We start from the raw sequence: 23,647 nt of genomic DNA, 5'->3' as shown, positions 1-23,647 counted from the left end.
TATTCTAATCTTCGAGTTACAGCTTTATCACTATCTGTTATTGTCTGGTTGATTTCTTAATACTTATTTTGCATGTATGAATATTTTGCCTGCATGAATGTAAGCTCTTCTCATGTGTACCTGGTGTCACTGGAGGCCAGAAGAGGGCATTGGATCTCATAGAACTGGAGTTACTGATGGTTACAAACTACTATTTGGGTTCTTGGAACCAAATATAGAGCTCCCAAGTACATTATCTTATGAGCCATTTCTCTACTCCTGTTTGGTTGACTTTTGAGGCAGAGTCTCCCTGAATTGCCCATGTTGACTTTGAACTCTCCATCTCTCTTTCTCCTACTGAGCTGGCTGGCTCCAGGAAGCCTAGATTAACTTTGTGCCTTTCTATTTAGAATTTGTTTTTAAAATGACAGGACATTTGTGTTGTTTACTATTTCCACACTATAGAGAAAATATCTAATATCCAATGATAGCTGAATCAAACTTCCCTGGATTTTTCAAATAATAGGTAGCATAGACTGGTCAGGTATCATTATGATGTCAAATTTCTTGTCTGAATGGTACTTTAGAAAAAGCATTGGTGGAACTCAGTTTGCAATGTCTTTATCCAACTTTGGAAACAGCTTCCCCATCATTATGAGAAGAAGCAGAGAGAGGATTGAAATACAGATTCATGGACATTAGTGGACAGAGGGCTGAGCTGTCTTGCCTTCTTGCCCTGGAGATGGGTCTTTAGCGATTCCACCTTTATCTGCTCCTTCGGGAAACTGTGATCTCAATAGCATAGCAGCACATCTTGGAAGACAGGAGAGGGGCATCCCCACCCCATGTCATGGATGCAGAAACCATGGACATTCTGAACTCATTCACCTCTCTACTTAGCTCAGCTTTGTCAAGGTAAGGCCTTTATTGCACCATTCCAAAGGCTGTATAGAGGAAGTAATTTACATGACAGTAATTATGTGGCTATATTTAGAAGTGTGCTCTTTACTCATTCCTGCTAACTTGCATTTGCTTAACCATTCAATGGGCTTTTGAAAACTCAGAAGGCTTGTACATGTTACTATTTAAAATATGACATTTTGATGAAACACAATATTGGTGCATCATCAACCCTGTGGAGGTTCTGGGAAGGACCAGAAGAATACTAACTCCAAAGTTCCTTTGTAAATAATTCGGTGTAGAGAAAAGAAAATTGCCTGTGCTGACAAAAGTTGGAGTTATTTGAAAGGAGGGAACCTCAACTGAGAAAATGCCTCCATAACATGTAAGGCATTTTCTTTATTAGTGACTGATTGGGGGGAGCTCAGCCCATTGAGGAGGGTGTCATCCCTGGGGTGGTGGTCCTGGGTTCTAGAAGAAAGCAGGCTGAGCTAAGCCAGTGAGCAGCAGTCCTTCATGGGCAGTGTTCTGGGGTAGCACATCCGGAATCCTATCCATGTCTGATTAGAGGGAAGCTTCTATGAGTGCTCTGGTTATTCTCTTCAAGTATTTTTATTAATTTTTTTGGATATGGTACCTTCAAGCTAACACAGTCTTTTGCTTGTTTTGTTTCTTGTTTATTTGTTTTTTAATATATGAGGTTGCAAGACACAGTGGTTTATAGTTATAATCCCAAAACTGGAGAGCTTGAGTCAGGAGGCTCAAAAGTTTGAGGCCAGTTGGAACTACATAAAGAAAGAGTGTCTCAAAAAAAAAAAAAAAAGAGAAAAAGAAGGAAACAAACCACCAACCCCCACCCCCCCCAAAAATCCAACCTGACATTGATGTATTTTCTTTATCCCTGAGGTTCAAACAATGAAAAGGAAAGCAACTATTTTGTGGGACAATTTATCTGAAAACTTGACTTAATGCAGGCCCTACTAACATTTATTTCACGGTGCTAGTTTGTTTAACCTTTGGACTTCGCAAACACAATGAGTGAGGCCCACCGGAAGTTGACTGGCCATCTGGGCTGTGTCATATAGAAGAAGGAAGCATGGGGCTTTTCTTCCTCTTCTGGTGCCGTAGTCTCAAGGATTTAGTCAAGATAACAGTGCCGCTCTTTCTTGTTGATATATTTCAGTGTCAGAGTCAGTTCTAGAGGAGATAACACACACAAACATACACACACATTTCCTTTTCTTGTCTGCCATTTGTGTCACAAGTCAAGGCTTTTAAAACAAAATAAGATCAAAAGTAAAAGCCACGTACACTGATTCACTACACATTTTATGCGACACAGGTGCCCTCATAAGGGAGTGAAGAAATGGGTTAACTTGTGTAGTCCTGTGCTTAGACTTAAAGAAGGGTGTGCTGTGGTGGAGAAATGAGATTGGAGGATGAAAGGGTAATATTTACTGGTAACAAACAGGCCTGTTGTTTTGGTTTCAATGTGAAACAAAAGCTAGTGTGCTCAAACATTTGGTCACCAGCTGGTGACTCTGTTTGGGGTGGTTGTGGAAACTTCAGGAGTTGAAGCCTCATTGAAGGAAGTGGGTCATGGATCACTAGAGCAAGCCTTGGGGTCTTGCAGCTTGGCCTCACTTTGCTGTTCACTCTGTTTCCAGAGTGTGAATGCCATGTGATCAGCCAGCCTCTCGCCCCTGACACAGTGCCTTTCCTTGTGTGATGCTGTATTTTCCCAGGCAAAAACAAACAAACAAAAAAACAAAAACAAAACCCAAAACTGTATCCTTCTACATCTCAAGTAAAAAATATAATCCTTCCCCCCTTAAGTTGTTTTTGTTAGGGTATTTTATTACAGCAAAAGACAAGTAGCCAAAAGACTTGTTAGTTTGGACTTTTTGTAAGATCTTTGTGTCTTTTGTCCCTTACACCAAGGAACCAGGACCATTCCTCTCATGTGAGGACCCTATGACCTTTAGAGGAATTCTTCCTAGGATTTATGAGCTGGTTCAGGAGAGAAGCCTTCCTATTCTCTTTCTCAATTCCTTCAGCTTAAAATGTTTAGTATGCCAAGGTGTCATGTTTCAAAAGTTCGTGTGTCATTGATCTCATAAGGCCTTTTCCAAAAGGAAGGCAATTGTGCTTTGCTGGGAAATTATGCCCTCCTTGTTGCAGTGGGGAACTATGCACCTATGCCCTCCTTGTTGCAGTGGGGAACTATGCACCTATGCCCTCCTTGTTGCAGTGGGGAACTATGCACCTATGCCCTCCTTGTTGCAGTGGGGAACTATGCACCTATGCCCTCCTTGTTGCAGTGGGGAACTATGAACCTATGCACTCCTTGCTGCAGTGGGGAACTATGCACCTATGCACTCCTTGTTGCAGTGGGGAACTATGCACCTATGCACTCCTTGTTGTAGTGGGGAACTATGCACCTATGCCCTCCTTGTTGCAATGGGGAACTATGCACCTATGCACTCCTTGCCCATCCTGTCAGGTGAAACTCATCTTCCACTTCCTTGGAGCTATTTTACATGTCTGTGGGTAATTTATAGACATGTAAATCTTCCCTGTCTGGTAAAAGTTTAACTGACTTCACTCCTCTATCACTGGGGGAATAAAAAGAAAAGAAACCCAATGTATTTTTCTGTCTCATCCTCATTTCAATTTCGTCCTTCCATGTACCACTTACCATCTGCTTGAAGAGGTGACAGTATCTGCTGACTCCTCCTTGATTAATGACCAGGATCAAATCTTGAACACGTGCTCATTTTTATATCTTTAGGAAGGTCATGATTTTACCTTTCTCTTGAAAATGATTTTATAATACCTTTATCCTTGGACTTTAACTATCAAGTTTACCTATGGTAATTCTTTATGTTTTTGTTGTTGCTTTTTTTTTTTTTTTTTTTTTTTTTTTTGGTTTTCTGAGACAGGGTTTCTCTGTATTGCTTTAGAGACTATCCTGGAACTCATTCTGTAGACCAGGCTGGCCTCGAACTCACAGAGGCTTCTGCCTCCCAAGTGCTGGGAGTAAAGGCGTGCACCACCACCGCCCAGCAATTCTTTATGTTTTTAAGTAGGGAAATTTTGATTCCTGAATTTGATAGTTGGCAAGGATAACCATTTTTGCATGCATGGTGGGCTACAATACTAAGGCCCAAATGTTCCAGGAAATCTAGAATTCGTGGTTCCAAAACAGTATTTTTCATAGAACTCTAAGAACAGAAAATGCCTCAGGTTCATCTGATCTTCATTGCAGAACACCAGCACGATGGAGGTGGATGGGGAGGGGGTGGTAGTGGCAAGGATGTTCCTAAGTTCAAGGTTGTTGTTGGCTATGTGGAGTTCAAGTCAGTCTTGACATGACAAATCCATTGCATGCATACACTCCCCAAACTCTGGTTATCTACACAAGAATTGTACAAGGTCAGGTTCATCACTATTCCATCACGCAGGGGAAAGGAGATCACGAGATTCAACAGCTTACTGAAGGAGGACAGGCAGGTAATGGGTGCTGGGAGAGGAGGCATCTTACCTTCTTCAATGGTGTAATTAACCACTGATAAATTGTTCCTATTTCTGTAAATGGCCTCCACTCATGCTCACGTGAGCAATCATCACTAAATTCAGTGGAAACAGACAAAGAAACATAAAAGCAGGAGGGACTTTGTGGGGGAACAAGGGTTGCATTGGAAAAGAGGTATAGGAAAGGGGAAATTGAAGGTGAAAATGACCAAAATCTAGAATAGACATGTATAAAATGATCAAAGAATTAAAAAAAAAATCCTAGGGACTGGAGAGAGATAGGTCAGTGGTTAAGATCACTTCCTGTTCTTCACGGGACCCAAATTTAATTCTCAACACCCAAGTCAGGCAGTTGACTGCCTGTAACTTCAGACCCAAGGGAATCTACCCGTATTTTCTGGCCTCTGTGACCACCCACACGCACGTGCACAAACAACCACTCACACAAATATGCATAAATAAACACACAAAATAGATATTTTTTAAAAAATCAAGTGAAATTAAAGCCAAAACAAGACAAACAAACAAATGAAAGTGAGCAGGATTATACAGGTTTGAGGAGTCACAGAGTTGAGAGTTTAGGTTGGACACAACTTTTCTTTGCCATAACCAATGAGAAAACTTAATTGCCCATGTACCATTATTGAGAGCTGATGTGAACTTTAAGAAGTATTAGTTATGGTGCCAGAGTCCTCATGGGTGGCTTAGTGCTTTTCTCCTGTGACTGAATGCCCTCCTGAAGAAATTTAATCAGCCCTCTAAGGACCATGTGCCTACTTGGCCATAGCAGTGAGACTCTCAGCAGGACCTGAGCACAGGCAGATGCACCATTATGGACTTTCAGCCTCTCGAACTGTGAGTAAACTACACATTTCCTTCTATAGCACCTACTCTTGACTATTCTATTATAGCAGGAGAACACAGAATAAGGAGGATAAAACTCAAGCCAGACTGCTTCAGATGTTAAAGTCTAGAGGGTCACAATAAAATTACCCCTTTGAAAGTGGGGATTACAAGACAAACCTAAACATTGTCAGACTTATCCAACGTCATGCAAGTCTCTGGTGCTCTCTTTGGCACAAAGCAGAATGATAAAGAGAATGGCCCAATTTGTATATCTGATTGGTGTCCTTAATCAATAGGTATACTTTCTTTTTCACTTATATTTCTCATAATGCCTAAATGCCTGGAAACATCCCATTGAATAGACTTGATTAGAGTCAAATTAGTTATGCAAACCAACCTTAGCTGATTTTACACAAAGGTTCCTTTGACTGTAGCTCTTGAAGGCGAGGGCATGGTGCTTTTGTGACTAGTTCTAGCCTAACCTTGATTCCAACCACAAATTCTAAAAATAGACGAAGCAGATGAGTAGTGAATAATTTAGAATCTAGAGCATTGTTGTAACTGAATACCTGGACCTACTTTCTGTCAGAAAAAAAATCACTGTATGTTCTGATTTGCATAGGAATATTACCACAAGGGCTTCTGCATAAGCAACTGTCCGGCTAAGCCAGTGGGTTCTCAACACAGGAGTTTCGACCCTTTCACAGAGGTTGCATATGAGATAACTTATTACAATCCATAACAGTAACAAAATTAGAGTTATGAAGCAGCGACACAAATAATTTTATCGTTGGGGGTTACCACACCGTGAGGAGCTGTATTAAAGGGTCACGGCATTAGGAAGGTTGAGAATCACAGCTTCTCAGCAAATCAGTGGCTGTGCTTGACATTCAGTAGTTGCTTCCTTCCCCAGCAAATGTTCTCAGGTCAGAATTCAGCTCAGGGGCCTGAGTCAGGGCAGTCTTAGCACACCGAGAGCCCTTTAGGTGTGTGCTAACAATATTTTGATATTCTCTGCTTCTCCTCCCCCCAGGCTGTTTCCCTCACTGCCTGAACTGTTTGGTAATGTCTGAACTGCTGCTGCTGAAGCCTTTTCTGGCAGGCTGCCCAGGGAGCAGCTCGCTCTAGATTCTGCCTCTCTCCAGGAGTTGCTTGCTCTCTGTATAATAGGCAACACTGAAAGCAGCAAGGCATTCGGTCGACAAGGTCAGAGTGCCTTTCATTCCTGCAATAATCAGCCAGGGTAGCTCTTCCTCAGACCCGGAGAGAGGGAAGATAGGAGTCAAAAGAGCAATTACATTTCACATGGACTCCAGAAAAGGCTTGGATCACAAGACAGAAAAGAAAAAGTGGATCCTAACCTCATTCTTAGCTGGTCCCCTTCTGGTCATCTTTGTGATTGACACAGCTCCAAGGCCATAGCGAGTTTCAGCTTGATGACATGAGAAACACATTTTCTGCCTGCAGATGAGACCCTTCTTAGACATTTAGCACTGTCAGCATATTGCAAAAGAATGCAAATGAGCTGCAGGATCTGTAACCAGAGACAGTAAGCAAAGGCCATTAATTATGTTTTTAAAAAAATGTTAACCCTAGCAGACTGTATAACAAGCAATTGTGCTAATTTCAATCTGTAATCAGTCCCTACATTAGCATAACTTTATTTATTTATCATTAAGGCAACCATTTAGAGAATATAATTTGGTTGGAAATGTCAGTAATTTTGCAGTGGCAGATTGCTGTTACCCAGCTACCTCTGTTTGACCTTACAGCTGCCAGGACTAATTACTTTAATTGCATTAATTGCACTGACCATTCTGGTGGTTAATGTAGTTGCTGTTACTCTTTCACCGTTGAGCAAATCAGCCTGGCTGCATTCTTAGCAAAATGGGCCAATACACCCCTGTGACGGTTTCTGCGGATCCCTTTTGTGTTTGAGAGCCCGGATGAGTCACTTGTTATTTCATCAGTGCCTCTCATTGACAGCATGAATTTTGAAGAAAGCCTCTGAAAGCTGAAAAACAAACCACCAAGCCCTCCCAAGCCATAACACACACACACACACACACACGCACGCACGCACGCACGCACGCACGCACCCATGCAGAGAAGCTGTTGAGTCTCATTGCTTGTTGGAAGCTGACTAAAGTACAGTCAGCTCACTAATGACAAATGGTTAAGAAATGATTGGGCAGTTTCCATAGTAAATTAAAACTCTTTCATCAAATGTTTTGGAATGAAGATTTCTTGAAAGCTCAAGGCTCTTGTTTGAACCTTATACATTGAACAGGTAGCTTCCCCGGAAACTAGACTCAGCAGAGATTTAAATATTTGACTCTGATGTAACTGAAGGCCCATGGTCCTGAGAATCTATAAAACAGATACTTTCTCCTGCCAAGAGATGTTCCTCAGGACATCTGATAAATAATTTACTAGTGGGAACATATCTGTTAGGCAAAATGAAGTCCATGTGAAGTTATTGAGTCTGCAAGTCAGAAAGCTGGATCATCTAATGCATTAGCTTATCCCAAGCAGCAAACAACTGCCTGCTTATTCCAGGGGACCATCCAACCCCAGGTGCTTCACTCTTTATTTCAATTTTATTTTTGCACTACTAGGGAGTCAAAGCCAGACCCTTGTGCATGCAAGGCAACCACTCTAGCATTGAGTGGATTCAGGTGTTTTTAAGTTGTATCATTCAATAACTTGATTTGCAAAAGCATAGTTTGATATGAAGTGGCATATGCTTATCTGTTTTATAACAACTTATACTCATTGGCTAATAGTAAAAGTTGACATGTTCTGAGTGAGTGCTATGTTCCAGGCACTGTTTAGACACTGACACCCCCACCTCAGACTCACTAAGTAGCCTAGAATGATCTTGAATTTTTGATCTTCCTGCCTTCACCTCCTAAATGCTGGGATTGCAGGTATGTGTCACCATTCTTGGTTTATGCAGTGCTAGGGACTGTACCCAGGGCTTTGTACATACTAAGCCAGCTTTGTGCGAAATAACTGTACACACCCAGTCCTGTTTTTGACAGGAACATATTCGTTAAACACTCCCGACAATCTGTGCAAAACACGCTATACACAAATGCTACTATCTCTGGGAAGTTGTATAATTCATAGCAGGATCAGGCTTCCCCAACCCTTAAGAGAAATTTAATTTTATATAGTGTGTGTGTGTATGTGTGTGTATGTGTGTGTGTGTGTGTGTGTGTGTGTGTGTGTGTGTAAGACCAAGGACAACTTGCTGGGGTCATTTCTCTCCTTCCACGTCTCTGTGTTGGATCAAATTCAGGTTATTATGCTTGCCTGCTGTGCTAGATTGCCTTACAATTGGATGAATTCTTCCTGTAAGGCTGCAGAGAGCTGATGAAACAGCTCTCCTATTCTGCCAGTAACTCCTAGCTAGCTGTCTCTGGTTTCTCATATCACGGAACTCCAGTTTGGCAATATGTCTCCTTAAAGTGAGACAGCTGGATCTGAATGAATGTTAACTCGAAGAATGCCTGCACTGCTGCTTCAGGCTAAATTCTACTCATCTTCAAGTTTTCAGACCATCTGTCACTTCCTTGAGAGAGCCTTCCTTACCTCCAGTCTATCTTCAGAAGCTTTATCATAAGCTCTAGTAGTAGTGCTCACAGCCCGCATTTGAATAATTAATAATACCAATTCTTTACCTTTAATAGGGAAAGAGGGATCACATTGTCCATTTACACCAGCTTTACTGTTAACTAGTAGATCAACTAGTTAACTAGCTAGTTAATCACTACACAAAGCTGAAAGAGATTCATAAATTCTTCTGGGTGTATTCTGTATTGCTATCCTAGTTTGGTTTGTAATACTATAATTGCTTGGGGAGGAAGCGATTTCTGTGGTTTACACATCCCAATCAAGTCCATCACTGTGGAAAGCCAGGACAGGAATTCACGGTAGGAATCAGGAAGTGTGGATTGAGGCAGAGAATGTAGAGGAGCACTGCTTACTAGCTTGGTTCCCATTGATTGCTCAGCCTGTTTTCTTCGACCACCCAGGACCGGGTGGTCAGCTTGATCCTTCCACATCAATCAATTCCCCAAGACATGTCTACAGTCTATCTGATGGAGGCATTTTCTTAATTGAGGTTCCCTATTACCAGATGACCCCACCTTGGGTCAAGTTGACCAAACTAACCATCAATCCTCTTCTGAAAGTATGTTACAATTTTTTTTGATTGTTTGTTTCTGCTTTTGTTTTGAAACAAGGTATCACTACTTAGTCCTGTGTGATGATATCTTGCTTGTACAAATAAAGCCTGTCTGAAGGTCAGGGAATAGAGCCTGCCACCAGCTAACCATAGACGTCTGGAGGTCTGTACAGACAGACAGGAAGAGAGATAGTTGGGCAGAAACAGGATATTAGCAGGGAGAAACAGGAACTCAGTCTCTTGCCTGCTGAGACACTGAAGAGGTAAGGAGTGACCTGGGCTTGCTCCTTGTCTCTGTGATCTCTAATAAGCAAGAAATCACCACAGCCTTGCCTGGCTCAGAGTTCACTATGTAGACCAGGATGACCTGACAGTCTCAGAGATTTCCCCCTTCTCTGTCTCCCAAGTGACTAAAAGGCTTCTGCTTACACATTTAGATAACATAATGAGAAGATAAACGATGGAAGGATTTTCAGAGACATGGACTCATGTAGCTCAAGCTAGCTTGGAATTTGATCTGTTGCTGATGTTGTCTTTAATTCCTGATCCTCTTGTTTCTACCTCCCAACTGCTGGAAAGAAACACAGATGTGCTCCCTCACACCTGGCTTACGTGTTGCTAGAGGCGGACCCCAGAATTTCAAGCAAGTCAGATAAGTACCCTACCAACTGAGTCATGTCTTCATCCCACAAATGGCTTTTACTTGAAAAATCCACCTCACTGAGCATAGTGATGGCTGTTTACAGTCCTGGTACTTGGGGGTGGGGGGGCGGCAGTTGAAGAAGGATGATTGTGAGTACCAGATCAAACTGGGATATTGCAAAACCTTATTCCAAACCAAACCAAAACAAACCAAAACAAACACCTTAAAACCAATCATGTCTAGAACTTGACCAGATGCAGAGCCTACATTATAGACTTTCAGATAGGAGGTAAGTCCCTTAGACCTAGTCTTTCTAGTCTTTTCTCTATCACCCCTTTACACACAGCTAATTCCATGATTACATCATATACTGTCAGGTCTGAATTCGGGCCATCATGCATGCCTTAAACATCCTTCAACACAGATCAGGGACAGAGGGCAAGAGAGCAGAAGAAAGGGCTCACACTCAGAGAGCACCACAGCATAGAAATGCCAAGATGAAACCCATTAATTTGAACAAATAATGTGTCTTTAAAAAATCACAATACAAAGCCAAAACCAAATCAAAGCCGGGAAGAAACAACCCAACTTTCTGTCTCTATCATAGTCAGGTGTAGTTCCTCTGGACTCTTACTTTCCACACTCTTTCTGGCTTTCTCCTTCTGGAACCCTTTTCAAGACACCCCTCAGACAGCATATCCTACATTTCTCTAGTCAACTCTGCATTCTCCAGTCGTGCTTCTCTCTGGTCTCTCTCTATCCTATAGCATGGCCTCCCTCAGTTCTGTACTGCCTGGTCTATGTGCCGTCATGCTAGTTGCTGTTTCTGGTTTTCAGTTTCCCACCTCTGTAAGCCACATTGTATTCTCCCATGGAGAACCGCTGGAATCCCCCGAGGGATGGAAACCATGTTTGTCATCAACTGCCAGGTATCTATATTTGCAGTTCAAGGTCACTCTTTGCCAGGAGCAAGATCAGAGGTAAATCATTCCATTTACTGTTTGTCTTAATGTTCCTTCTTGATTTCTTAGAAATATTACTAGCGATTCCTTATTCATAGTCTGAGCAGAATGGAAAAAAATAAAATAAACTCAACATTTTTAATCTTTGTTGTTGTCAGCAGAATTGCCTTTTTTTAAAAAGGTATAATATGCTTATATTTTTTACACATTTTTCACATGGATGTGGATGTCAATGGAGTTCAGAAGAGGGGATCAGATCTCTGGAGCTACCTGACTTGGATGCTGGGAATTGAACTCAGGTCCTGAAAGAACAGCAAACACTGTTAACTGCTGAGCTATTTCTCCTGCCTGCAACTGCATTTTTTAAGCTTCCTTATTTAGTTTTGTGTTCATTTGTTGGTTTACAGACTGGATCTCACATAGCCCAGGTTGAATCTGAACTCACTCTGTAGTCATGGATGACCCTGAACTACTGTACCTCCTGTCTCTACTTCCCAAGTGCTGAGATTATAGACACACACCGTCACATTTAGCTTAAACAAACACATACACAAACAAAAAAGAAAACAAATGAAACCAAAACAAAAGAACTACATTCATTCTGTTTTGGGGGGGTAGGGAGAAAAGGGTTTATTTCAGCTTCCATGTCCCAATCATAGGCCACCATGAAATGAAGTCAGGCACCTGGAGGTGGGAAGCAGATCATGGAGGAGCACTGCTTACCAGCGTGTCCTTCCTCAGCCTGTATCACTTTCCCTCTCATCCTTCAGACACTCCCATGTACTCTGCCCTTTGTTCTCTTTCAAATTCATGGCCTCTTTTTCTTAATTATTGCTGTGCACATGCGTGCCTGTGTGTGTGTGTGCGCGTGTGCTTTCCTAAATATAAAACATGCCACCTGCTCAATCTGTATAGTTACTTGTATGTATGTTTATAGGGCTGACCATGTGGTATTGAATAACTCACAAGTGTACTATTCCCTGGGGAAGACCATTTCTCCTAATCACCTGAAGTTCTTGGTCTAGGGCTGAAGCCTCTGAGCTTTCTTCCTCTTCTTTTTCTTTCTTTTAAATTTATTTAACTTTATGTGCATTGGTGTGAAGGTATCAGATCCACCAGAGTTTCAGATAGTTGTGAGCTGCCATGTGGGTGCCGGGAATTGAACTTGGGTCCTCTGGACGAGCAGCCAGTGCTCATAACCACTGAGCCATCTCTCCAGCCCCAAACTTTCTTCTATTGGTGTCACCCTTGCTCAGGTCATGTTTAGGCAGCCATGTTGGTAAGCAAAACTTTATTCTTTACGGCACCATGCTTCTAGGGTGTGCTATTGAATTTCTTTTGTTCTTGGCTACATGTTCTCTCAGCTCCTAGGTATGCTTTTAAAAGACTGAGCTCAAAGGAGAGTTCCCTAAGCAACCGTATTGATTTCTTTAGTTTTCCTTCCATCTTTAATAATTTTTATTGTATCGTTAGAATTTAATTTTCTTCTCCTTCTGGGCCTCTCTGGATTCTTTACAAAAGCAAAACAAAAACTCTCTGAACCTGGGACCAAACATGTTTTCTTTGAACTTTCAAAAATTTGTGTTTTTTTCCACACTGGGATGCATGGACAATAAAGCTCAACACTTGTGTCCTCTTATTTGAATTTTATGTCTCTCTTCCTTCTCCCAAGCTTAGCTCTTCTTTGTTCTACAGCTGTCCTCTCTTGAATATCAGAGTCAAGGTCACAATAAATGTGTCCAAGCTGGCAGGCTTCCTTTCCATTTGTCCTAGTTGTCTGGTTTCGGGGATCATGGGGAATCCCAAATCCTATATGCTTAGCAATGACCACACAGGGCTTTGCTCTGGTTGCACAGGAACTAGCCAGAGATGCCAGGGGACCAAGTGACCTAAGGAGAGGTACTCACTCTCCTGACACTGGGCTGAAGGCTACAGGTCACTCTCATCCCAGTGATTGATACCAGCAGCTTCTTGTGCCTGAAGGATGGGAGACATGCCTGATGGATTGGAGACATGCCTGAAGGATTGGAGACATGCCTGATGGACTGGAGGAGACATAGGACCCAGACGGGAGAACTTGCCAACAAGGGAGAAGGTGAAGAGGTGGTAGATGTTATGATGGAGACTGTGCTGTGTCCCAGGACCTGTGCTAAGCATCTATGCAAACTCACATTTGTTATTGCTAATGCTGTTGGAATATAGAAGAAAACTGAGAGATACTTTAATCATTTTCTCAAAGTCACATTGACGGGTGAGCCTTAGGGTAATGAAAACAGAACAAAAATACAAAATAGCTGAAATAGTTTAGCGATTAAAAAATACTTGGCTCTCTTCAGAGACCTGGCTTTATTCCTAGCACCCATATGATGGTTCACAACTATTCACAACTCTAATTCCAATGCCCTCTAATGGCCTCCGTGGTAACTAGGCATATGGTGTGCATGCATTTGTGCAAGCAGAACACTTATACACATGGGATGAAAATGAATAAATATAAAAGGTAAAAAAGTGAAATAAAGGCATTTTATCTATGTACATTACAAAAGCAATGGCCTTATGTCATGATTTTGTCAATTTGGCATAAACCTAGACATACCTCAGGAGAGGAAATCCCAACTGAGCAATTATCTCTATCAGATTGGTCTGTAAACATGTCTATGGGACAAGGACTTGATTACTAATTGATAGAACATATCCTAGGCCACTGTGAGCAGTCCTGGTTTGGGTTAAGAAAACTAGCTAAAGGGAATAGAAGTCTGAAAGCAAGACAGTAAACAGCATTCCTCCATTGTCTCTGCTTCAGTTTCTGCTCCAGGTTCCTGCCTTCGCTACCCTTGATGAAGGAATGTAAGGTACAAGATGAAATAAACCCTCACTTCCCCATGTTGCTTTTGGTCAAGACATTTATCACAGCAACAGAAATGTAAACTGGAGCATCTTATTAATGAAGTATTTAGTTGGGCTGTGGTGGCCCATGCTCTTAATCCTAGCACTGGGGAGGCAGAGGCAGGTGGATCTACAGAGTTCCAGGACGATCAGAGCTACACAGAGAAACCCTGTTTTGAAAAACTATATATATATATACATATATATATATATATGGTTTATACACATATATAAATATATATGTATATATATGAAATATTCAAATTTGTGTCTGTTACAGCAAAGTTTGAGAGATCAGCTTCTTGATATATTACTAATAATTTTGGCATTTATCACTGGGCTTTTTACTATTTTATTTTTCAGAATATGTACCTTTTATGTGAGTATATTTTTGCTAGGCAGGTTTTTGTTTGGTTGTTTGCTTGTTTTCAGCTTTGAATTCTATTGATGAGATTTCTAAGCAAAATTGGAGGGGAAAGATGGGTACCACCATTGTGGTAGTCACGGATTTTGTAGTCTTTAAAGGATCTGGTTTTCTTGGTACATTACTGTCAGCTAAACAAATAAATGTTCTTTGAAAAGTCTGCTTTTAAATGCTAATGGAAATATTGATTTTTCACCTCTTTTTTTTTCAACCAGAAAACTCCTATTTACCTCCCAATCTCCGTTTTGAGTTCTGCTCTCTTAAGTGTTAGTGTCGTTGCAGGTAAGTGCCAAGCCAAGGTGACTAAGTGGGTGTCAGGCCAGCCGCAGAAACACAGGGAAGACTTAACTAATGACCCAGGCCTTCCGAGTCAATGGACCCCATCTCTTCTCATTTCTACCAATTCACCACAGGAACCTGACAGAGGCAGATGTTAAGTCAGCTTTAAAAGCTCAAAGACAAAAGATGGGGGAGAGATCCAATTTCAGAGTCAGGTAAAACACCATAATTCAGAATAGATCTTTATTATTGATTTATAGCTGCAGACTGTTGTCCAATGGTTTCCTCTTTAAATTAAGAATGCTAATGACTTTGCATCCTGAAATAATCCAAAGGCTGTAGATATTAGAAAAAGGGAATTGAATGTGTTATTCAGACAGACAGTGTCAATGACTGGGCCCTGAGTCTGTTTCCTCAGCAACTGGCCAGCAACTTGAGAATCCTTGCTTTCAGGGGGCTGGAAGTTTTGATGGAATAGCCTGCTCAGGCTCCCATAACATCCAAACACAATGACTTTCTGATAAACAGATAGATTGAGAATAGAAGTTCTGCCTAAGTAGTTTGGAGACTGGAAGAGGCAACATAGACTCCATGCAAGGGATTCTGGGAAGCCTGGACCTGGGCAAAGTGATGATCCTTTCTAGAGAAAACCAGCAGTTGCCAGGAAACCAAGGAAAAAGAAAGAGCCCCACCACCACCACCCAGGAATACCAAATGAATGTCAGATATTGCTGTGGAGTGGTTCTAATATTGAGTATTTTAAGTTATTTTGTGCTATTGTGTGTGTGTGTATGCAGCTCACAAGCTGCTTCTATGATATCATAGAGAGGAAGGGTTTCTTTCTACCATTAAGCAAGTAGTTTGTTCTGTGGCTGCAGACCCCTGCTGGGTGTCCTCTAATGCAATTAAGTCCTGGCACTGTGTACCTGGAGACAGCCTCCGATCTCTATCCACAAAACTGCCCCTGCCCTGAGGTATCAGCCATTGTTTTTACCTGGACATCTGACTGACCCTATGTGAGAGTTTCCGTAACTCCCTCAAAGAGCAGTTCAGAGAATGCTAGTTTACTATACAGAGCACAGAAAGTTCTTCCAAGGAGATGCACAAGATGAGGAGTGAGAGAAGGGCTACAGAAAGTCCAGTCTCCTTTAGGACTACCCCACCCTACCACAGCTTACAGCACAGTTCGTCCTCACAGGTTCTCAAGCTCTGTGCTTTAGCTGTCCCTGAAGCATGGATGGCCAGGCTGCAATGGAACTGACAAATGGGCTATGATGGAGTGCAAATAGACCCAAATGAAACGCTCACGAGGGCCTGTCTGTCCGGATTCTTGTAGGCCTTCTTCTGTGTAGCATCCCTTCCTTGTGGGCACGGGCCAAGACCTGCTTCTGCGATAAAGGTCTTATCATTGACGATTTGTGGCCCTCTCCTAGGCAGCCAGGCAGGAACTCCAAGATAGAAAGGTGAGGGAACAGTTGAGCTTTGATAACCTTCCCTGGAGAAGAGGAGATTTAGCCAGTATGACCTGCCTTGCTGAGAGAAAATAAGCTAGGAACTGTAGTCAAAAACAGTGACAGCAAAATCATACACATGGCATTATCACAGTTCCTCGGGGCTTGTAGGGGGAACTTTCCCTGCATCTATGACATATGGAGGGATTTGTTAGGTGAGTTTGTGCAGTTTAAGATGCATCCTATTTGAAGCACGATGACACTGCTCTGCGGATTCATGGTCCGGTTCATTCTTCTGAAATGACTGTTAGGCTGGGCTGAATTTCCTTTGTGGTTCCTTCAGACCACAGCCAGCTATGAAAAGCAGAGTCTGGGCTATTCCCTTCTGAAAATAGTGTCTACCGTTTGAGTGGTAGACACTTTCATCTTTCTCCATCGACTTTGTAACATCTTTAACTTGCTGTTTCTTAGAGTTATAAAGTCGAGGAGGAACAAGGTCTCTGATGACTTCAAAGAGGCTTTTGGAAGTGTGTCTTCCCTCTCCCCCTTCCCCCTTTACCCCATCTCACTGAAGCATTAAGGTATACAGCATAGTTTCCCTCTGGTCCCTGTCCTTGAGACCTCTGTACCAGATGATGACAAGCAGAGTGCAGCTGCCTCCAGTTACAAAGGATTTTACTGTCTCCTGTCTTCAAATGAAGCTGAGCATTTTCTGTGGAAGTCTTTACCCTTTTAGCAACTAGACGCTGGTAGAGGCCCCAGGGGTAGCTCACTGGCAGAGTGTCTGTTGAACTGTATAAGGCTGAGTTTGATTCCCAGTACCAAAAGAGGTAACTAAACAAAATACAACGTAAGGAAACCACTCTGCTCATGTATGTGCTTTCATTTTGATAAATACAGTGTATTGGAGACCATGGTCAACACAGAAACCGGAAGGAAGAAGCCCAGAATCTCAGTCTGGTGTTGGAGCTAGTGTTCAGGTGCAGGCTTTCATTTAGGAGACAGCTTGCTTTCACACAACTAACTCTCAGTGACTACACCAGTGGTTTGCAACATTCCCAATGCTGTAATCCTTTAATACAGTTCTTCATATTGCGGTGACCCCCAACCATAAAATTATTTAAGTTGCTACTTTCTTAACAGTATGCTATTGTTATGAATTGTAATGTAAACATCTGATATACAGGGTATTTGTCATGTGATGCCTGTGAAAAGGTTGGTTGACCTCCCAAAGGGGTCATGACACACAGGCTGAGAACCACTGATCTGAACACTGTTGGCCTCCAGAGTGTCCAGTTAAAGATGGAAAGTTATAGATTAGTAGTTCTAGGCTCTGCCTGTGCTCCGGACACATTGGACACATTAAAGGAATGGCTGGGGAGATGCTCAGTCAGAAGGTGTTTGAACCCAGGACCTGTGCTTGATCCCCAGGAGTCACATAGTGAGAGGAGACTCACTCCTCCTCCCTGGTTGTCTTCTGACCTCCACAATGCACTATGGGGTGTCTATATATGAGCATGCACACACACACACACACACACACACACACACACACACACACACACACGGAGAGAGAGACAGAGAGACAGAGACAGAGATAGAGACAGAGAATAAAGAAATGTAGTTAAAAACACTAAAAAGAAAAGGGAGGGAAGAGTTGAGAATAATGAATACACATAATTTTTTTTAAAATCCAAATTCGTTGTAAGCAATTGTTTCCTCTCATCTCTATCTTCAATTGCCCAGGTTCCAAATTCTGCTCTATAACTGAAAATTATATAGATGTCCAACTTTTGCCTCTGTGAATTTTTGGTGTGTTTTTAATGAGTTCCCGAGGTGATCCTATTGCCCTGGCAGATTATGAAAATGTGATAAAAGGAACAGGATGTCCCACTGCGGAGGATACACTTTGTGCCGAGTGGGCTGGGGCACTGGCTAAGTACTACTTCCAAGTCAGAAGCCGCTTCCTGTGCTTATGAGGGGGAGGGAAGGTTTCCCTTTCCAGATGGTCTTTGACTTAACAAGATCAAACTCATCATGGTTTGGCTCTACAAAAGTACAATTGAATAGACACTTTGCCCTTTTTTTTATTTCTTTAAATGCTGGAGACTAAATCTGAGCTCTTGCATATGCTGGGTTAGTACTCTACTACCAGACTACATGCGACACCCCATATATCTGACTTTGAATTTTTATTGTTGCACAGGCTAGGATGCCCTTTGCAATACTCTTGGAATGCGTGAGTATGCCAGCCACTAAGCATTTGCAGTTAGCCTCAGCTCCTGGCCAGTTATTCAGTCAGTAGGAGGAGGAACTAACTAAATACCATACTCTACAGTATCCTGTCATCAATAAGTTTCATGGAGCATTCAATACTTTAAAAGAAGGTATGTTAGGTAATTTTGCACAACTGAAGGTTAATCTAAGGTACTAGTGGCAGGGAGGTAAGCTGGGTTGAGCCATGATAGTAGATGTGTCATCAATACATTTTCAATGTATGGGATTTTCAGTTTACAATAGGTTACTGTAGGTCACGCAACGTCTGCACTTACAGTGTGAAGTGAGGTAAAACAAAACAGTCCAACAACAATAAAACAAGGTTGTAACTTTGAACTTAAGGGAATTATCTAGACCTGATTTCATATGAGACCTGCTCATTATGTACTCTGCCCCACATTTGAGAAAGCAGGGATTGGACACAGTGAAATCAGGAAATCTTTCTGTTCTAATACTCTGGGGTGCAAAAAGATCAATAACTTGTTCATACTTCTTCCTTATAGATCCCGATTCTGTTTAGATATGAGAGATCTACCACAGCCTGAGTACTTCAAGGGAGGCAGATTCCTACAAGTCTGGCAGACTCTCCCTCCCATCAAATATGGATAACAAGCATCATGGTGATGAGGACCATTGTGACACTCCCGTGACTGAGGTGAAATAAACCTTTTCCCTGAGCTAACGCTGACCCAGGAGTGAAAGAACTGAGACTTGTGTCAATGTATTGAGCTCAGCATCCACTCTCTATAAGCTTCCTGATATATGAGCCAATAAATCTACGGCTTGAGCAATTTGGAGCTGACTTCTCTGTTACTTGAGACTGAAGTCCACTTTGATAATCCATCTTCTTTAAGTCTAAACCTCTCATTCAAGATTTTAATTCATCCCTCAATTTTAGGGATCTTTTATTAGTTTCTTGACCATTTACCTTGTCTTTCTTTATTCTATTCTTTTAGCTTTATGGGCCTCAGATGACTTAGGACCTGTTCATTTGCCATTTTTAAAAAAAAAATCATTTCTCTTTTCTACTCTTGGTCTACAACAAACTGGCATTCAGAGCACTGAAGTATGTGGATAACATGAGTATCCTGGTTCTTGTTCATGCCCTAGAAATACATCACCCAATGACCAAAAGAGAAGTAGTGTCATATGGTCACTCATTTCTAAAACCTAGTTGTCTTATAGGAGATACTGTCAATGTTCCATTTCCAGAGGCTTGAAGGACTTTTTTGAATCTTGATGCTCATGGAATGAGAAAAAGTTTCAAGTGATTTAGACAGCTTGCTTTTCTATCTTGGGAAGTCAATTTTATAGACACTTAAAGGAAGGAATCAATTTCTTTTTCTGTCTTAATGTCTCAGAGTTCTTTCATAGGTAGCCAGTTAAGTTTTACAAAAAGCAGTAATGGAGATTATTGTTATTATGATTATTATTTAATCTCTTATTACAGTTGGTACATTCAAAGGTTTTCCTTAAGGTCATTCAAGCCTATATAAGAGCCAAAACCAGCACAGCCATCTTTAACCCTTTATCTGCCCTCCTGGTAACTTATTAAGTTTTGCAGTCCTGTTAGGTGGTGACCTTGGTGAGCAGCTGGTGGCCTTCGCAGGTTCTGGCTTTGCGGGTTTATGGCTTCAGTTTCTCAATAGTTCCTCTTCGAAGGCAATGATAAAGCCCAGCTGCCTCCCATCCCCAGGCCTGTTGTAAACACAAGATCACTGAATCAATGGCTGCTTCCTGTCTCTACTTCCCTAGTTTGATCTCCCTGACACATTTGGGTGGTCTTTGTGGTCCCCATGTGTGGAATTATAGCCTTGGTTATAGCTGCCAACATCGTAGATCTTTGAAATATATTAGATTGTTCACAGTTACCCACAGCCTTGTTCATTGCTGAATATCCCCCCTCCAAGTAATCCATTTCTACACTTACTGGAAAGTGACACTGTGCCAAGGAAAAGACATCAGAAGTACCCTCTCACGTCAAGCTTGAGGTACAAGGAACTACTGTGCTTTGGATTCACATTGCCAACATCTATACTTCTGAAAATTATATTTACAGGGTAACAGCTACATAAATTCTAGATGATCCAGTCCCAAAATACAACCCAATCCTTTAGAGTCAGTATGTGCAACAGGTCATTCTTGTTTTTGAAGTTACTATGCTTGGGGGTAGAGCTAAGTTGGTAGCGTGCATGAGGCATTGGCTCCTCTGACCAGGACTGTATAAACTGGGAGTGGTGTCACACCCCAGCACTCTGAAGGGAAAGACAGAAGGGTAAACATTCAAGGCCATCCCTGACTGCATAGTTTGAGGGCAGCCTGGACTACACGTGACCCTGTCTCAAGGAAAATAGCAATCTCCATTATCCTGACTCTCCCATAAGCTGAGGGAAAGGAGGAGAAGAAATAGACACACCTACTTGATGTTGCTTACGTGTCAGAATTTTTATGCTTATGAATCTATGTGTTCATCACACAAGCTCCTCAATGAAGGGCACTGGAAACCATGTCCCTCGCTCTTCATGATGATAAGTGACATAGTGACGTACAGAGAAGTTGATGGTGCTCTCTCTCAGGAGTAACTAAGTAGAGACTTGAGGTGGTCTTGTACCAGTTTCTTCACACGCATTCCATCCAAAAAGTACCTATTGTCTGTCATAGTTCTGGGGGAGGCCAAAAATCCAAGCTCAAAATGTCCAGCGGGCCAGGGTCCTTGCAAGGATGCAGGGACACACACACACACACACACACACACATACACACACACACACACACTTGCGCATTCTGGCTAGTGGACATGCCTGGTATTCCTACCTCTGCTTGTGGCAGCAAAACACAGAACCCAGTCTTTTTCTTCACAAAACTTTCCCTGTGGATCCTTAGGTCCACTTCTGTTTCTCCAAAGACATTCACTAGAACAGCCTCAAGTTTAATCTAGTAGGAGCTCACAGTCAGTTTCCTAAACACAACTGCCGAGTGTTTCTTTAAAGTAGATACTATTCCGAGGTTCAGGACAAACACTGATTTCTAAGATGGTCCTACTAGTCAAGTCCCTACAGAAAGTAGGAATACTCTGCAGATTGTGTGGCTATGTCGGTTACAGGTCTAGTTGGGAGTCATGGTTAATTGCTACCAATTCCTCTTTATCACAGTTGCAGAAACAGCCCTTGAGGATTCGAAGTAGCTAGCTTTGCGCAGGGGTCTAGGACTTAAAATAGCTGGGGGAAGGAGGGTGAGAGAAAAGGGTAATTAATGAGGCTCCATGTAGAGCCCATTTAGCAAGTTTGGCAGTGCAGAAGACAGACTACAAACTTGAGCATTTTCAGTGGGAATGACAACATGTCGTCCGTGACAGGTGGGGAAAGGTTAATTTAGGATTGAGGCACTAGCAGGAACACCAATACAGAATGTCGTTTGAGGCAATGAGGTGGGAGGGTTTCAAGAGCTCAGAGAAAGGACAAGAAACCCAAGGGGAAGATGTGAAGTGAAGTTGTGCTTGCCAGACCCTGGAGTGCTTGGAAGCATGTAAGAGGGACATAAAGAAAGACTGAGAATTACTGTTTGGGCTGTTTGCCTTTACCTGACATACTCCTGTAAACCAGGTTTGAGTATTGGTGAATTTGTAAATGTTAGACACACGTCATGTGGAAGTCAGTGAAAATTTCTAGCTATTCTGGTGTTTTTGTTTTGAGTATTGCCCAAATCAGGGAGAAAACAATGATTCAAATATTAGGAGAAGAAGTGATCCAGGGAAGGTCAGAAATGTCAGGAGGGGCGGGGCATCTATGCTCCAGCTAATGGGGGAATCAGATTTACAATGGTGAATTAAATTGAAATTTAAAAGTTGACCTTGGCTTCTCTGAGAGATGTTTTCTTTGGCCTCCTCACAAATTCCTTTTGGTAAACTTCAGCATTTTATGACAGAATGCCAGGGTCCTCCAGTTGGGGCATCCATTGCTGAAATGGATGATACTTTTCAGGCTAAAATAATGAATGTATGACAATGCTACTGATATCTCAGAGACTCATCTCCCAGAAGTCTGGAGTAGAAGCATAGTTATGGAGGCTGGACAAGGAGGGAAAAGATGGGGTGCTGTTGACCTAAGGGTGCAATGTTTCAGTTAGGTCAATGTGAAGTAAGTTTGGGGGTCTACCCTGAGACAGAATTGTGAACTGTCAATCAAAAGTGGTGCTATTGATATATTTTTAAAGTCACCATTTACCTTTAAAAGACCTTTTTAAAAATAGCACATGAGGAAACACACACATACACACTCATTTGCACAGACTTGGAAGCTGGAAGGGAAAATGTATTTGTATTAGTTCACCCTTCTTTACCATTGCTTGCCAACAGAGAGAATAGAGTATCAATTAAAAGTTTGATTTCATGATGAGAAATCTGCCCTGTCCTCTGCTTTCATATTTATAATCCAGCTCTGATCCCCTCCCCACCAAGTTAGTGGGGGATGTTCAGAGTCTTGAGAAGTCCTCAGTGTTTAGAGAATGGCACTGAGTCAAGTCCCTTACAGCAGATTTAACAAGTGAAAAATGAGGAAGGTTTTTTTTCCATCTTACACATTTTCAAATATAATCTTGGCAGAATGCTTAAGAGAAAGATAAACAAAATGTCAGGAACATTTACAAAGGAACAGTACAACAGAGAGGCCAAGGTGTCAGGGCGGAAATGGATGGCCATTGTCGGAGGATGGTGGCCTCGGCTGGAACGGTAATGATGTGGTACTGAGTGTCCTTCATGGACCGGATCTCACTTTTGATAGCATGAAGTGGAAAGGCAGCCTCTCTCCTTCTCTTCTCAGACCCACGAGGAAAGTTGTAAAGTTGTTTTCCTTAGCTCATGGCTATTTACTCACTGAGATGCTGTAAGAATGAGCGGAAGAGTAAATGCCTGGCTTCCCAAATCACCTTCTTCTTTGGGAAGCTTCATGAAAACCTAATAAGAGTCTGTGTGATGCTTCAGATCTGCGTGTTCTAAGCATCCGCAGATGTTTTCTCTTGGCACAGATAATAAGGATCTAAGATTAAATGTTAGCGTTTAATAATTAATACTGTTCAGGCTCTCGGTCCCTTCTGTTGAAAGCTGGCACTGTAGCACAATCACCAGTGTGCTGGCATTCTACAACACCCAATGTGCACATTCCCAGGCTCTTGTAATGTCACATCTGGGAGAAAAGTACTTTTAGCTTTTCAGGATGTCATAAGTATATTTTTCAAAAACCAGACCAGATGTTAGAATCTGCTCATATACAATTAGTG

General features: G+C 42.0%; 1 long non-coding RNA gene across 2 annotated transcripts; it reads left to right on the top strand.

Moving 5' to 3' along the window:
- Positions 1–19,164, top strand: LOC121138865. Of its 2 annotated transcripts, none has more exons than XR_005875740.1 (4): positions 1–894; positions 10,031–13,151; positions 14,582–14,648; positions 18,877–19,164. It is a non-coding gene; the product is annotated as an uncharacterized LOC121138865 (long non-coding RNA). The 2 variants fall into 2 exon arrangements; XR_005875741.1 differs by having other exon boundaries at positions 18,303–19,164.
- Positions 19,165–23,647: the final 4,483 nt, after the last annotated feature.

This window comes from Mesocricetus auratus, unplaced genomic scaffold, assembly GCF_017639785.1.
Source record: "Mesocricetus auratus isolate SY011 unplaced genomic scaffold, BCM_Maur_2.0 Super-Scaffold_6730, whole genome shotgun sequence".
Taxonomy (NCBI): Eukaryota; Metazoa; Chordata; class Mammalia; order Rodentia; family Cricetidae; genus Mesocricetus; species Mesocricetus auratus.
Note: the sequence above shows the minus strand (reverse complement) of the source record. Positions and strands in the feature narration are given on the sequence as shown.